The sequence below is a fragment of the Eurosta solidaginis genome, chromosome 1 (genome assembly GCF_040869045.1).
Source record: "Eurosta solidaginis isolate ZX-2024a chromosome 1, ASM4086904v1, whole genome shotgun sequence".
NCBI lineage: Eukaryota > Metazoa > Arthropoda > Insecta > Diptera > Tephritidae > Eurosta > Eurosta solidaginis.
Genome location: NC_090319.1, coordinates 91,573,649 through 91,586,584, shown reverse-complemented (window position 1 = coordinate 91,586,584; position 12,936 = coordinate 91,573,649). Strand labels below are relative to the sequence as shown.

Sequence of the window (12,936 nt, the reverse complement as noted above, 5' to 3'; positions counted from 1 at the left end):
CTGTCCAGTGATTTCGTGGCCTCACACAATCCCTATTGTGAATTAATTTTCCTTTTTTTAATTTAACATGCAGGCGATCCATCTTGTTATGACTAGATGTGCTTCAATATAGTTAAGATCATCCATGATCGCCCGTTTAGAAAAATTGTTGAAAGCCCCGGCAATGTTTAAGACGACTCCTAAAGCATACTCCTTTACCGACTTACCTTTGTATTGTAGGGAGCAGTTTTTCATCCACGTTGGGCTTTAAGTACACATCTATCAGCCTGTAGTCTTTGGGATACATATGACCGATCATACCCACCTTTGGCAGGAAAGCTACACGAGCAGTTCTCCAAGAGTGTGGTACATGATTCAGTCTTATGCACCCATAGAATATTATTTTAAGTCATTCCACGACCGCTTGAAGTTTGTAGCATGTCTGGGAATATTTAAAATTAGACAACGTCTTCGCTGCCTTTTCGTTCTTGGCATCTGTAGTGTATACACACGATCAATGAGCTAGAATAGCAATGTCGCATATATATGTACATACATATGTACACCAGAGTGGTCTTAAAAACTTGTTTTCAGCAAAAACACTGTACCGCCCCCGCAATTTATTCCTTTGTATGTAAGTAATAAATATCACAAATTCTGCGCAGATTACACCAGCTTAAGGCGTGGCACATTCCCATTGAAAATGCCCAAACCCATTTTTTTTAATTTTCGAGAATAATGCCCGACAGATCTTAGAAAAATTTGTAAATAAGCTGTTTTACTTATAATTTTTGGAAATAGGCGTGGCGCTTCCCATTTTTCAATCAAGCATTTTGCTACGTTTTGGGAGAGCAATTGACGTATCAAGCCAAAATCAGGTACACATATTTCTCCCACATTGGTTAAGGACCACGCCTATTCTATAAACATTTTTTTTTTTTTTTAATAAAGGCTCATAGGCCAATGTAAAAGGTAAAATCTTTGCGAAAAATATCTTCATATCAATCGTATTTTACTTTCAAAATACCATTATAACAAAAAATGTAAGAAACAAAATATTTGAAATGGGAGTTTCACCCCTCCTTTTCGGCCATTCATTATACTGCGTTTCGATAGCCATTATAAGAAGAACAATTGAACTGTTGTGAAGAGAGTCTATATCCTTATTTTTTATAAATATTAATATTTTCAATAAAATCGGCCAAAATACACTGAGTAAACACCTCCCTTTTGACAACACATAGTGTCAAAAAACTGAAACTAAATGAACTGTACGATAGCCCTTTTCTTCTACTTAATTTACGCTTAACCGTTTAAACGGTTATATCCGTCCAACTAGGCGCGCCAATCGCTTCTTCGCTCCGCCAACTGGCGCCAATTGGTCACACCAAGGGAGTTTAAATCGTTTTCCACCTGGTATTTCCAGCGGAGTGGGGCCGCCCTCTACCTCCTGGCAGGGTTCCGATAAAAATGTTTTCTGTCATTCGCTTAACATGGTTTAGTCCGCGTAGCCGCTGAGTTTTAATTCGCTGGACTCTGTTGATGTCTGCGTAAAGCTCGTACAGCTCATAATTAAATCTTCTTGGGTACTCGCCATCGCCAACGCGTAGAGGTCCGTAAATCTTGACGTAAAGCATGACGGGTACGATAAATGAATTATAGAGCATGCTTTTCCTTTGCGGACGGAGGAATTTTCTTTTCAATTGCCTACCTAGTCCAAATTAGCATTTAATGGCAAGAGTGCTTCTTCGCTGGATTTCAGAGCTGATGTTGTTGCTTGCGTTAATGCTGGTTCCCAAATAAACGAAGTCTTTTACTATTTCGAAATTATGGCTGCCAAAAGTAGCGTAGTTTCCATGGCGCAAATGAGCTGACTTTTTGCTCAATGACAGCAGGTACTTCGTTTTGTCTTCATTCACCATCAAACCCATCAATTAATTAATTTCTTGTCTTTAGTTTGGCAACGCTGCCTTTAATAAACCTATCTTTGCAAAATGTCGCTGCTTGGCCTCTAGCCGTATGTTTTAAATGAAACATAACGGCGACATCTGTCTTTCATAACTCATTTGTACAAAAATATCACGACCTCTGTTGCTCCAGTCTCCCAATGATCCATAGCATTCCTGTGAGAACTGATCGGGATACGGAGCTAGAAACTCACTGGATGATGGCTAATTTGTGTGAAGTGAGGAAGTTGAATCAAAAAGAGAAATAAATGCTGTTAAGAATCGACCTGAAGCAAATAAGTGTTTTTTAATTAATGGAGAACCATAAAACAGTTTTAACAAACATGGAAGAAGAACAAGAAAGGTTGGTTTAGTTCGGATGTAAACGAACATCATATACTCAGCTAGAGATCTATCGCACAGTTCTTTTAGTTCAGTTTCTTGGCCCAAAGTATTATCGAAAGAGGGTGTTTATTTAATGATTTTGGGTCTTTTATAAGAAGTATTCCTCTTTGTAAAGGAAACAAGTGTAAAGGGTTTCTCCCCCATTTAAAAATGTTTCAGTTACGTCAAGCGGTCGTCAAGTTATGGCTCCAGAAACCGTAGCCAATGCATGATCAAATAAGAGGCGATGCCACGCCCATTTCAAAAAATTGTTGTCATTCATTTAATTGTTATAAATACACTTTAGAAGAGAAATAACGTCTTGTAACGAATTTACTTGCAAATCCTCTTATTTGCAATCCTCTGCTAAGTTCGAATCACTAAACTGTTGAATAAATAACTCCAATTTGTAATAATGCAAAATGGCCTTTATTAAAGTACTTCAAAATAACACTCAAACTGTGCAACGAATAGCTTGCTTAATAACCAAACTGATTGATAGCTCAAATGAAACTCTACTAGTCAAAATAATACTGCTCTTGCTCGCTAGATAGCGTTTTAGTCGAAACTGCTTGACAACTCAAATCAAACTGAATTCCAGCGCCTCTACAATTGTCGCCTTTTATACTCTTTGATTTCAACCTTCGCATCTTCTAGGCGCTTCCAGAATCTACTAGTCCAGCAGCTCTCAAACTTCTCAGCTATAACTACAATTGCACAATTTTATAGTTTTTCTCATTGCATACTTATAGGAGTACCTCAGATATATGCTTGTGTTTGTGCATTGACTCTCCGCTGCTCGTATACGTACATGGTACATATGTGTAGACGCAATTATTGTTTCGTTTATGTAGATAGATAATGATTGATCTATTGATGTGAATTTGCGTCACTGCTTAGCATCGGCTTAGAGATAGCAGCACCCCTTAGTTTTGCTAATATTCGTAACACTGCCCTCCACCTAAGTCTGATCGACCCGATCAGACAAATCTCTCGATCTAAACGCTGCTAGCATCGCCAAATGTACCACTCTTCTATTTCGTGATTTCCCAATTGCTTGTATGCGGTAGACGACATCACTGATCGTCTTCACAACTCTGTACGGGCCTTCCCAATTGCACCGATATTTGGATGGAACACCTTTCCGCCGGTGAGGGTTGTATAGCAGTACCAAATCTCCCTCCCGGAAACCTTCCAAATTATTTTCCTTGTCGTACCTGTGTTTCATCTTACTACTCATTATCCTGGATCGTTCCCTCGCACTCTGTTGCTTGGCCAATGCACTACTTCGTAGAGCTTGCGCTTGACGGATTGGCTTCGCATAATCAATATCGTTCCCACATTTCACAACAGTAGTGCGCTCCGGCTTGAAACCTCCCTCGCATTCTTTCTCGGAAATTCGTTGCTTCGTTTTCCTGCGCCTTTTAGGTTTTGTCAATGCCAGTGTTTCTCTCGCAGGTACTTTTGGTTTTGCTTTATTTGGCTCCTTCGATCATCAACCTTTTCTTTTGACTTTCGTGGCCTTTGTCGAGTCTTTTCCACCATTACTCGATTACTACTGAACCCTTTCTCCAACTTGTAGTTAAGTGGTATATCTTGGTTCTTATACTGCATACTCCTTCTCTGCATATCGATCCTGATGTCATAGTCAACTAAGAAATCCACTCCCAATATGACTTCATCAACGATCTCTGTCACAACGAATTTGTGTAGAACTATGACCTCCCCAATTAAGACTTCACATACCACTTCTCCCTAGACTTGGTTATACTCGCCAGTAATCGTACGCAATCTTGCTCCAGATAATGGCTTTAATTTCCTGTTGGCCAAATCAGATCGGATCAATGAATGAGATGCGCCCGTATCTACAGTCAGTGCACGCTCCTTGCCATCCACATTTCCTTTGACGGTAAGACTGCTCGATTTCCTTCCAGTTTGCGAGATAGGTATCACACGACATTCAATAGCTGGGGCAAGTTCTCGATCTTTACATTTGACTCGCTCTTGTTTATCTCCTCCAGCTTTGCGTTTACGACCAGCCAAGTTGGAACTACCATGACCGGTGCTGCAATGACGTGCAATGTGACTTGGTTACCGCACGTGAAACACTTCATAACTCCGGCATTGTTTTGTTGTAATCCATTCAGTGCTTCCAAGATTGAGTCTACCCAATCTGGCCTTTCCACTTCCACGCGATGAGCTTTGTATGCGGGCTTACTCAAAAGTGACGCTGTTTCATGAGTCAGTGCATGGGATACCGTTTCATCAAATGTTGGCTTTGGGTTCGCGTATGTGGCTCGCTTCATTTCGACGTCCCGTATGCCGTTAATAAAGCTCTGAATCTTTACCCTTTCAGTGTATTCCACGGGTGCGTCCGCATTTGCAAGATGAGCCAATCTTTCAACATCCGAAGCAAACTCCTGTAATGTCTTACTTGCTTTTTGGTAACGGTTTTGCAACTCTATTTGGTATATCTGGTTTCTATGCTCGCTTCCATAACGTCTCTCGACAGCGGCCATCAATGCTTCATAGTTGTTCCGCTCTCCCTCGGGAATCGTCTGTAGGATTTCGGCTGATGGCCCCTTCAATGCTACGAATAGAGCTGCAACTTTATCTTCAGCATTCCAGTAGTTCACTGCAGACGTTTTCTCAAATTGAAGCTTGAATACCTCGAAAGGAACAGAACCGTCAAAAGATGGAGTTTTTACCTTCGGATTGCTCGCTGGAACAGCTGGGCGATTTAGTTGTAACTGTTGCATAAGACCTTTCAACGCTTCTATCCCGGCATCAATTTTGTCCTCGAGTTGTGAAATTTTTGCATCCTGCTCTTCCAGTTTCGCAAAGAGCTGCGATGATACCTGTTCCGAAATTTTTGTCGACATTCCAGATATACGTGCCTCTTGCGCTTCCAGTTGAGATGACATATATGTCTTCTGTTCTTCCACTTGAGATGACATTTGCGACGACATTTCTGAAATGCGTGCCTCCTGTGACTCCAGCTGAGATGCCATTGTCGATGTTTGTACAGATATTGTGCTCGTCACTGTCTGCGGTTTTTCGTTTTTTTCTTCCATTTTTTGTTGTTGTTTTGTCGCTATCATAATGAAAGACATACTCCTCAGCATTGTAGATTCCTTCAAATACCATAGCTACACTTAGTCGTTTTTGTAGCTGGGATTTACCGCCAGAAGTAGCCAATCCACGGACTTCCAACTCCTTCTTCAGTTGCTGGATCGTCAATTCACTCAACTTTGCCATGTCCAAGTTGTATTCCCAATCTTCGGAATTTATTCAACAATTCCTCTTCTGACACCAATTGTAACGAATTTGCTTGCAAATCCTCTTATTTGCAATCCTCTACTATGTTCGAATCACTAAACTGTTGAATAAATAAATCCAATTTATAATAATGCAAAATGGCCTTTATTAAAGTACTTCACAATAACACTCAAACTGTGCAAAGAATAGCTTGTTTAATAACCAAACTGATTGATAGCTCAAATGAAACTCTACTATTAAAAATAATACTGCTCTTGCTCGCTAGATAGCGTCTTAGTCGAAACTGCTTGACAACTCAAATCAAACTGAATTCCAGCGCCTCTACAATTGTCGCCTTTTATACTCTTTGATTTCAACCTTCGCATCTTCTAGGCGCTTCCAGAATCTACTAGTCCAGCAGCTCTGAAACTTCTCAGCTGTAACTACAATTGCAAAATTTTATAGTTTTTCTCATTGCATACTTATAGGAGTATCTCAGATATATGCTTGTGTTTGTGCATTGACTCTCCGCTGCTCGTATACGTACATGGTACATATGTGTAGACGCAATTATTGTTTCGTTTATGTAGATACATAATGATTGATCTATTGATGTGAATTCGCTTCACTGCTTAGCATCGGCTTAGGGATAGCAGCACCCCTTAGTTTTGCTAATATTCGTAACAGTATTAACAATTTTTTATAAGGTTTTGTCAGGCATGGCTCTCGAAAATAACAAAAAACCCGATTCTGGGCATTTTCAATGGAAATGTGCCACGCCTTAACCTTAAGTTATCTGCCCAAGAGTTTGGAAATTAATTACCTATATACAAAGAAATAATTTGAGGGGGCGGTACCGCTTTTTTAAAAACTTTTATTTTTTTTTTCATACAAAATATGTCCAGTCTAATGTACACACAACCAATGAACATAAGTACTGACCTACTGCAAAGCCATTACTTGCATTGGAATGCAGTTAGACTATGAACATTAATAAATGTAGATATTACTGCTTACCTAACGGAAATTCGATTGGTTGCCCTTCAAAGCATTTCCAAGCGGTGGAAGTCATTGGAAAACGAGACAAGTAAGGCGGAGGTAAAAACTAATCTTGTGTCACCAAAAATTGTATAAATAGATTAAGATTTTGAATAAAGAAACAGATTGAATATGAACGTCAAACATATGATGACTTTTTCTTTCCCTTCTTGAAAACATTCCGGCAACTTACATCTGTAGGTAGCCTAGAGATCGACTCTCGAGCCTTATTCACCCTTTTTCGACGACCATCAGGTCACCACATGGCGATCGTAAACGATCCTGAGGACCAAACGACAAAAACCTAAGCATTTCAAATTAGAAGAAAATACTGTCTGAAATGACAGAAGTTTAAGTGACTTAAACTATGAACATTTTTCGTTCGTTTTTTTCATTAGCCATTGATTGTGCTTTTTATTCTCAACTGGTTAGTGAAATATTCTAAAGACATAGTTTAAATTTGTTATCCCAAAGCGGGGTCTTTCAAAGCAAAACAAGGTGGCTCAACCCGCAGCCAATACCTTGGAGCTCCCAGTGCCCGCCCCCAATGAATAAATACAAGGTGTAACAGGTGCATAGCGACCTCCCTCTCCAAAAATAATAACATAACATACCGCATGATACAAAAAATGGAGGTAGTCCCATTTAGTGCGACGTTAGCCACTTGACTTTTGCGGGGACAATGAGAATTTCACCAAAAACAAGCTACCAGATTGAAAAATGTTACGAATTTTTCTAATTTTGATGGATTTCATATTAACGAATATCATAATTATTTTAAATAAAAACGAAAAAACAATGAGCCCCATGCCTTGGAAATATTTTGATACGAAATATCAGCCTAGAAAAGGTTTTTAATAAGTTTCTCGAGCTCCCAAAAACTGTTTTGGTGGAAGAAACAGGGATCGAAGTATGCAAAGCAAGGGAACATTAACCAAATTATGAGTCATTATTCACTATTTTTCAATAAAATTGCATGTTTTACTATATTCTCAATCGATATGTATGCACATAAATCGTGCTAAAGCATATTATTATTGTCTCAGATGACCATTGCGTTTTCATCCTAAAGGAATATTTTATCCCGAAAACCACAATTTCGCCTTAAACAGTGACGGTATGGCAACGCTTCTGGCAAAACAACAAACATTATGAAACTTCAAAAATCCCCAAATACGTCAAAAAAATTTTAGTGGAACTACCTTCTTTTTTGTATCATGACATACAGTACACAAAAATAACCAATAATATAATAACAAAAAAACTATTCGCCCGTCGAATCACCAAAGCTTAGACAACAGACGATCTGAAAAGAGGTTTGATATGATATTCGAAAAATATGCCAAAGCATTAGCAAACGAAGTATATATCACTGAAGGGCCAGATACTATAAACGCCCCTAAATACAAACCGATCCCCATATCAGCCGGACCTAAACGGATCACTATAGAACAACACAAAGCGAGGCAAAAGAAGCCGCAAAATACACCAGTCAAAAGCCAAATCAAAAAGAAGAAGAGGGGCAGGACGACCATTTAATATTAGAAAAAGTAAAGCTATTCTATTTAATAAACTTAACCTAGAAATTTGTACTGAAAAAAGAAAAGATATTATTAAACAAATAAAGAGTTTAAAATTTAAATAAATAAAAAAAAATTAACAAATTATGGGTTCAGAAAAATCCAAAATAGAAGACCCAAAGGCTAATGTAATAAATGAGGTAATCCTCGACAATAAGAAAGACAAAAATAATGATTGTATACAAATTTTGCTTTGTATAATAACTGTAATCCTTATTATAGATTTTATTATAAAACTTCATTCAATGTATAAAAGAAAATTAAAAAAGGTCATTGCCCACAATATAAAACAAGAGCAAATATAGTATGGCACAGTGGGATACTATAAAAGAAAACTTGGATAAGAAAACAGAAAACTTTAGTAAGTCTTATAAATAAATGTTTAAACAAATCTGTTAAAAATCAAACCAGAAACACTAGTTAAGCATCTACAAATTTTATACGCATCATTAGAGAATATACGAAGTATTTATAATACTGTAACGAATTTACTTGCAATTCCCCTTATTTGCAATCTTCTGTTGAGTTCGAATCACTAAACTGTTGAATAAATAACTCCAATAGTTAATAATGCAAAATGGCCTTTATTAAAGTACTTCACAATACCACTTATACTTTGCAATTAGCTGGCTTAATAACCAAACTGATAGCTTAAATGAAACTCACTTTCAAAATAATACTGCTATTGCTCGCTAGATGTCGTCTTAGTCGAAACTGCTTGACAACCCAAATCAAACTGAATTCCAGCGCCTCTACATCTGCGGCCTTTTATACTCTCTGGTTTCCTCGTTCGCATCCTCTAGAATCTACTAGCATTGTCCATGAGCTCTAAAACTTCTCAGCTATAACTAAAATTGCACGATTTTATAGCTTCTCTCATACCCCATGTTTGTATGTGTGAGCGACACTTCCGCAATTATAATTGCCTACATTTAGGAGCATCTCAAATAAGATGTCTGCATATGGTTGTGCTTTGATTCTCAGCTGCGTGTACCTACATATGTGTAGACATAATGATTGATTCGTTTACGTAGATACTAGTGAATGTCTGCTTTATTGTTGTTGTGACTTTATTTACTTAGCATCATAATAGGGATGTGAGTATCACTTAGTGTCACTCATAGTCGTCACACTGCACTCCACCTAAGTCTGATCGTCCCGATCAGACAAATCTCCCGATCTAAACGCTGCTAGCATCTCCAATTGAACCACTCTTCTACATCGAGGTTTCACAATGGTTTGTATGCGGTAGATGGTGTCACTGATCTTCTTCACAACTTTGTACGGGCCTTCCCAACTGCACCGAAATTTGGATGGAACACCTTTCTGTCGGTGGTGGTTGTATAGCAGTACCAAATCTCCCTCTCGGAAACCTTCTGAATTATTTTCCTTGTCGTACCTGTATTTCATCTTACTACTCATTATCCCGGATGGTTCCCTCGCACTCTGCTGCTGAGCCAATGAACTACTTCGTAGAGCTTGCGCTTGACGGATTGGTTTCGCATACTCAGCATCGTTCCCACGTTTCACAACAGTAGTGCGCTCTGGCTTGAAACTACCCTCGCATTTTTTCTGGGAAATTCATTGCTTCGGTGTTGTGGGTCCATTAGGTTTTGTCAATGTCGGTTTTTTTCTCGCAGGTACTTTTAATTTCGCTTTATATGGCCCATTCGATCCATCAACCTTTACCTTTGACTTTCGTGGTCTTTGTCGAGTCTTTTCCACCAGTACACGATTACTGCTGAACCCTTTTTCCAAACTAAAGTTAAGTGGTATGTCCTGGTTCTTATAGCGCATAATTTTTCTCCGCATATCGATCCTGATGTCATGGTCAACCAAGAAGTCCACTCCCAATATGACTTCATCAACGATCTCCGCCACAACGAATTTGTGTAGAACCATGACTTTTCCAATTAATACCTCACATACCACTTCGCCTTGGACTTGATTATACTCGCCTGTGACCGTACGCAACCTTGCTCCAGGTAATGAGTTTACTCTCCTGTAGACCAAATCAGATCGAATCAAGGAATGAGATGCCCCCGTATCTACAGTCAGTACACGCTCTTTGCCATCCACATTCCCTCTGATGGTAAGACTGCTTGATTTCCTTTCAATCTGCGACACAAATATCACAGGACATTCAATAGCCGGGGAAAGTTTTCGTTCTTTACATCCGACACGCTCTTGCTCATTTCCGCCAGCTTTGCGTTTACGGCCACCCACATTGTTGGAACTATTAGGACCAAGATCGCAATGACGTGCAATGTGACCTGGGTTGACGCACTTGAAACATTTAATAACTCCACGGGTGCGTCAGCATTTGCCAAATGAGCCAACCTTTCAACATCTAAAGCAAACTCTTGCAAAGTTTCATTATCTTTCTGGTAACGGTTTTGCAATTCTATTTGATACATCTGTTTCCTGTGTTCGCTTCCGTACCTTCGTTCTACAGCAGCCATCAATGCGTCATAACTGTTCCGTTCGTACTCTGGAATAGTCTGTAAGATTTCCGCGGCAGGCCCTTTCAGTGCCACGAACAGAGCTGTAACTTTATCTTCAGCATTCCATTGGTTCACTGCTGCGGTCTTCTCAAACTGTAGCTTAAAGACCTGAAAAGGAAAAGAACCGTCAAAGGATGGTGTCTTTACCTTTGGATTACTCGCTGAAACTGTTGGGCGATTTAATTGCAACTCCTGTATACGACCTCTCAAAGCATCCACCTCGGCCTCGATGTTTTCTTCAAACTGTATTAAAATACTTCACAATACCACTTATACTTTGCAATTAGCTGGCTTAATAACCAAACTGATAGCTTAAATGAAACTGACTTTCAAAATAATACTGCTATTGCTCGCTAGATATCGTCTTAGTCGAAACTGCTTGACAACTCAAATCAAACTGAATTCCAGCGCCTCTACATCTGCGGCCTTTTATACTCTCTGGTTTCCTCGTTCGCATCTTCTAGAATCTACTAGCATTGTCCATGAGCTCTCAAACTTCTCAGCTATAACTAAAATTGCACGATTTCATAGCTTTTCTCATACCCCATGCTTGTATGTGTGAGCGACACTTCCGCAATTGTAATTGCCTACATTTAGGAGCATCTCAAATAAGATGTCTGCATATGGTTGTGCTTTGCTTCTCAGCTGCGTGTACCTACATATGTGTAGACATAATGATTGATTCGTTTATGTATACAAGTGACTGTCTGCTTTATTGTTGTTGTGACTTTATTTACTTAGCATCAGACTAGGGATGTGAGTATCACTTAGTGTCACTCATAGTCGTCACAATACCTATTCACACAAATTCAAAAGCGAGCGCATGAAATCGTATTAGAAACATTTTGGCGAAAAAGGGACAATTTGCTAAATATTATTTCCAAGTACGAATTAGAAATTGAAATCCCACACTCAGATTCAAGATTCTGAATAAAGAAACAGATTGAATATGAACATCAAACCTATTATGACTTTTCTTTCCCTTCTTAAAAACATTCCGGCAACTTACATCTGTAGGTAGCCTAGAGTTCGGCTCTCGAGCTTTACTCACCCTTTTTCGACGACCATCAGGTCACCACACATCGGTTATCAAGCCCGACTCCGTGATCGCATTGTGAATGATGTCACCTGGCTCTTCTGAATCATCTCCCGATGGAAAATGTGTGTTGAAAAGAACCTCAAGGGACTCCTGACCATTCCCCGTTCTCCTTCTTTATTATTACCTGGACTATGCTTCTCCTGGCGGCCACCGTGGTGTGATGGTAGCGTGCTGCCGTGCCTCAACCGTGCTGTTTCGCTGGTGCACTCTATGCCCGCGCAGAAACTTTACCATAAGACTATCTTTGCTCATCGTTTGTCTAATGGTCATTGTGCTATGTACCTGGAACCCCATTGAAAGTACAGCTACTTGACCTAACAGACATGGTGCCACGTGCTCAACCAAGCTCCCGATAGAATAATTTACGGTAGTAGGTTAGAGTATCACCCCGACTTGGACGTTTTAGATGCTTCCTTCTCTGAAAAGGTCATACGTGTATTTTTTTTTGCACACTTGCATGGCGCTTGTAGATCCTCAATGGATCCGTATACTCGTCCTGGCATGATTCGCTTTCTGCGGTCTTTGCCAGCTTAAACATTACGTTTACCTGTCTTCTAAGAATACTCAGCTCACTGATCCACCATGGCGGCTTTGTTTTTTCTCTGAGTATTCTTAGAAGGCAAGCTTTGTTATACGCAGCCATAAGCATCTTTGTTAGGAAATCATTGTTGTTGTAGCAGTGATTCGCCCCATCCAATAGTCGCGACCACTCACAAATAGTCATCAATTTCCTCCATCCAAGGAAGCTTGCAGTTTCAACAGGGGTGGGCCATAGTGAGAGGGGTGTAGAAGGCGTTGGTTCCACATTGTATTGCAAGAGATGGTTAGGGTCATGTGGGGACACATTACAAGCAGGACATACATAATGTATTTCGGGTTTGACTCTGGATAGATAAGATAAGGGGTAAATATTCCTTCATCCCGATTAATAGCTGCAGTTTCAAATTTGTTGGACCATAGGGGCGCTGGTTTTAGAAGCTTAGTTTCCCACGGCAGCCGGTTCTATGTGCCGGAGCGACTGGGGATTTTTTCCATTAAATTTCATTGATACGTGAGAGTTCCTACTGGCCTTTAGATTGAAGATAACCATGTTCCAAAACTTTGGTAAGTATCTCCGTGTAAGACAATCAGTTTGAATCATGGCCAAC

General features: G+C 39.6%; 1 pseudogene; it reads right to left on the bottom strand.

The window, feature by feature from the left end:
* The window catches only part of LOC137237255 (putative nuclease HARBI1), a 526,467-nt pseudogene that overhangs the window by 144,259 nt on the left and 369,272 nt on the right, over nt 1–12,936 (bottom strand).